The sequence below is a fragment of the Penaeus japonicus genome, unplaced genomic scaffold, assembly GCF_977035675.1.
Source record: "Penaeus japonicus unplaced genomic scaffold, GWHDUDI00000001_assembly GWHDUDI00000010, whole genome shotgun sequence".
In the NCBI taxonomy this organism is placed as follows: Eukaryota; Metazoa; Arthropoda; class Malacostraca; order Decapoda; family Penaeidae; genus Penaeus; species Penaeus japonicus.
In genome coordinates, this window is record NW_028234412.1 from 26,526,235 (window position 1) to 26,531,234 (window position 5,000).

A 5,000-nucleotide genomic window follows, 5' to 3' on the forward strand; every position below is an offset into this window, starting at 1 on the left:
ACATAAATAAATGACATAAACATGTTGATATATATATAAATGCCTGTATCTCATAGGTCATCAAGAATTCTGCTAAGTGTAACAAATTTGATCATCACAAAAATAGAAGAAAAAAAAGAAGAGAGGATTTATCTAGTAAAGAAAAATGTCTGTATCCAGTCTGGAAATAGAACATTTAATATTGTAATACAAATAGACCAAGGGGAAAATTATCAAATGGTAGATCATTAAAATTTACAAATACCAAAAATATTTCCAGTTAAAAGTCACACAAGAAAACACAATAGACAATGCATTGTTTCTTTATTTGAACAGTTGTTTCATTTCTGCCAAAATAGTGAGGCACTCGAAGACTATTTACTTATTTTGTACAATTTACACTTCTCTTTAAAAATTTAGTCTCCTTTAGAGATTGTCTGTAACATGGCACTTAAAACGTAACTAGAGTAAACCGTAGTTACTTTTTACTACAGAAAATCTCTCTGAATACCAGGTCTTGCTTTTTGAGATCCAACCTACTACAGAACCATACATTCATCTCTTCATATTCATGAAGAACATTTATAAATGCTCTCCAAAGGGGATGATGGACAATGAAACATAAACAAATAAGAAAAAAATGAGAAGAAAAATCTGTTGTTGTTTTTTTCTTTTTCTTTTGAACAATTACTGAAGTCCACCCATCCACGTACAAATCCGAGATAATATAAGTTCACTGACCTGCTCTTCTATCTTCTCTTTATATATATATATAAAGTTCTCACACAAGGCCATACAACTGTACTTAATCTTGACTAATGCGTGTTGATATAAAAATCTTAACTACGGCAGATATAGCTTAAAATGCACTGTCGCGGCATTGGGTTATAAAAAAATAATGATAACAATAAAAATAAAAATACATTATTGTGTAGTGTAAATGTTATCCATTTCTTTAATGCTTTGTATTGCATTTCAATCCTGGTTCAGTAATCAAAGTATACCATAGTGATGCTAATGACAGCACTATTGATAGTGATAATAATATATTGAAAAAAGGACAAACAAAAAAGACAGAAAACAAGGAAAGTCATTTCTGTAATACAATAAAAATGCAATAACAAAACTCATGATTATGAAATAAGTAGCCATGCTTCGATCCATAAGTAGTAGTAGTAGAAGTAGTAGTAGAAGTAAAAAGTGGAAGTGGTAGTAGTAACAACTATTGTCATAGTATAATAGAAATTACAGAAAAGTAATGATAATTTTCCTAATTGTCATAATGATAAAGATATAAAAATGGAAATTAATATATCAAAAACAACGATAAAACTTATCGCTATCACTATCAATTCTCTTATATTATTACCATTATCTCTGGAAACATTCATAATTACCATTAAAATTACTATCATTATCATCATTATTGTTCATTTTGACTGTATGCGATCATTAAAGCCAAAAGAATCTTATGATCATCAGTAAAAATGTGTAAGCAATATCCACAAAACTAACAATAACAACAAAAAAATAACAATATGAATAACAGAATGCTATTAATTCATCAGTATTCAGAAGCAATATAAATAGCAACAATACTGATAACCACAATAATGATAATGATAATGATAATAAAAATAATCAGGATAATAATAATAACAGTAATAATTACTAACAATTAGCAAATGCTGTACCATTCACTATTCTTACATAAATGTTATCAGTCATTAATATCATCACTATGGTAACTTATCATCACACTATAACCAATTTTATCTATTTTAATCACTACTGTTCCTTATCATCATAAAGCTCATCATTGTGATTTTCATTAACAACTTTGTATAAACTCATTACCCATGAAAAATTCATCTAACCAGAGAACCAGTTACTACTCCCACAAGCAGTTGTGTTCCACACTGTATCACATTTCACTTTAAAAATTAACACATTTATTTTCCCCTTTGCTTTACAAATAACAAGTACAAAAAAAGGGTTATGTTTTGCCTCAGAAAAGGATCAATTCATCATTTAGAGATTTCAGTGCTTTTGCAATCAGAAACTGTATACCATGATCAATCCATTTTATCGTAAATGAAACCTGTCCAAATAATTGCAAACAGTGGTTAATCAATTGAGAAAAATAGTTGAAATAAAGATTGTAGGAAAACCTTTGTCTCTAACATAAAGCATGTTATTCTAACCAGGAACACTGGGCATAAATCAACTACAAACGGGCCTCCATCAGCTGTAATGAGGGGCGGGAGGCCATGGTGGCACCCCTCAGGGAAGGCACCTCTCTGCATGGGGTCTATGGCTCTACTCACCAGGGGGTAGCTGTGGAGACTCTTCATTGGCTTTTATTCACCTAGGATATTTAATTACTTAGGAAATTTGTACATTCATTGATTCCTTCTTTTATTTTTAATATATACTTTTTCATCCTTTCTAAAATGAATCTCATTTAGCTTTAATTTTTTTTTGTTTTTTTTTTGTTTTTTTAAAGTGTCCAACACTCAGGTCCTGAAAGTCAGACACTCAGTTCCGAAATGCCACCCCCACTAACAACCCTGGGAGGTGATCACACTAATGAGCCCAGAGTATGTGGTTTTGTGTGACCTTGAATGCACCTCATGCCTCCAACTTGGAAAGTTAACATAGAAAATATCTAACAAGCACTTGGACCTCCACAGAATACGTTTTACTTCATTTTACTATGCATGTATTTAACACTTTTTTTTCTGCCATACTGATATTGTGAAACTGTTCATGCTTCCATTTACTAAATAGCAGTGTAGATACAAGCACTTGATGCCAATTCACTACGTTATATATCTTATTCAGAAAAGACCGTTGCATCAGTTTGCAGCAGGATGGTAAAGCGCATCACAGACACCACAGGATAATAATGAGGTTCTCACAAAAGGCGACGAGAAGGATTGCCACACAAATAAGGAAGACATTTTAGCCTAAATAAACTTTAATAACTACTGTGACACTCTGATTACTCACTAAACCTGCTGGCCAATGACTTCACTGATGTTAACTTATATCAAAATATCACACTTTCATTTATGGGTAATACTGCTACTGGTTGCTATTAGTATGTGATAACTTTTCCTTAAATGCAACATTTTCACTCCTAAAGCATCTTCTCTTTGAAGCCTGGACGGCGCTGCACATACAAGAATGATATAGATGCTTCATGCCCTTGCACAACATTAAGGGGGGGGGGGGGGACTTTTCCTTAATCTACTAAAGTTAAGCATCTACTTGTGTAATACCTTAAATATTTGCAAATGTAAATGCTGATAAAATCTATTTGCAATAATTAACTAAACAGTGATTATTTCATAAGGAAAACCACAAGTACAGTATGTCTTCATCAAATGTGTGTCATGCTCCATCTTATAAAAACCCTCACACCACCCTAAGATAACGCACCCCACACAGGAAAAAGGCTTCTGTGGAGTGAGACGGATAACTTAAGTAAAACTGTAGTGCCTTGTGGTGCCCAAGTGCCACTGCTGCAGTAGAGGCATGGCGGGAGGCTCAATGATAACTGGACTCTGTACTTTGTACTCTTAGAACTGTGCTGTGGTTGTGCTCAGCCTAATGGTTTGCTCTCCATCACTGCCATCAACACCCAACATATTCTACATATTTCATTAAACTTTATACATTCTAATGGTAAACTATTACTGAGATAATAAACTTTTAATTTTAGCTTCCATTTGCTTTCAAGGTTGTGGAAGAGGCAGGATGGCGCACTGAACACATGCACTCCACTGTTGCACAGTTGGGGATCATGGCTGCTGGGGCCGAGGATGATTTGGTCTTCAATTTGAGATCATTTATCCACACTCAGGCAGTGCAACTCTTTATAATTCACATCTCTACACCAAAAACACAAAAATTTCTGAACTCTTGTAATTCAAACTAATTCTTAAAATTCAGCTTCTGAAATGTGGAGCTTCCAGATACAACCCTTCCTGTGTTTGGTGTATTCTAACTCCATGCATATCAAAAAGATTTTGGTCTTTAAAATTCTCTAGTACAGTTTCTGCTCCTATACAAATTCCCATTTAACAATATGCATTATTCTGAAGCCAGGAAAGTTTCCAACAGAACTCGGCATTTCCATAGACACGTGCACATGTAAGGCACGTATTTACATGCATGCCAAGAGCCGTTTTGTATCTATCATGGCTTGAGAATAAGGATTTCCACAGAGACAGACACCCAAACTCTGCCTCAGCAGCCATGACGGAGGTCTTGTCCAGCCAAATTGAGGATCTCGCAGAACATACATCACCTACCGCACTACCACACAACAATCTGATACTATATGAAGTATGAAAATTAAAAAATTAAGAGTAGCCTTTGACAATCATGTTTCAACGTGTCTTATAATTATGGTATTGATGGTGATCGTGTTACACTCTGTATTGTTTATATACATCCCCTGTAACCAACCATCATAGCTATCAGACATATAGAAATATAGACACTGTCGACCAATGATAATTCAAACTGAAAATATTATTGCTGATATTAAATTTTCAAAAAATTTGAACCATCATTAAACAACAAACAGATAAAAGTTAAATTTCTGACAACATTCCCAGGAATTTAAACAATTCCTAGATACAAACATCAAAGGAAAAAAGCAACTTTCAAGTGATTTACAGCAGTTTAGATGGGCAAACGCATCAGCCATTTTTGCTGCCAGCTATACCAAATGTCTTGTCTGCCACCAGCTACACAAACATCTCTGCCAACACTAGCCAAGTCTGCCACACATTTTGTCAACCACAGTTATCTAAGGCCAGTAATGACATCATAAATGTCAAACTAGTACCTGTTAAATACAAATATCAAGGGTTCTTTTATTTGATTTTTACATACAATCTTCCAGTATTGGCTTACTAACAAGTCCCTCTCTTTAGCAATGGCAGTCAATTAGTTTTGGAGTTCTAGATTACTTATTCTTGTATTCTACTTAAGTCTTGCTTGCCAAG

At 34.0% G+C, this 5,000-nt stretch overlaps 1 protein-coding gene across 1 annotated transcript in view; it reads right to left on the reverse strand.

Moving 5' to 3' along the window:
* Positions 1 to 5,000, reverse strand: part of Mapmodulin (acidic leucine-rich nuclear phosphoprotein 32 mapmodulin) — a 17,932-nt gene that overhangs the window by 1,452 nt on the left and 11,480 nt on the right. Inside the window, exon 8 of the mRNA XM_043037337.2 lies at positions 1 to 5,000. This exon is cut by the window's left edge and continues 1,452 nt beyond it; it is cut by the window's right edge and continues 874 nt beyond it. The gene's annotated coding sequence lies outside the window, so the exon portion shown is untranslated.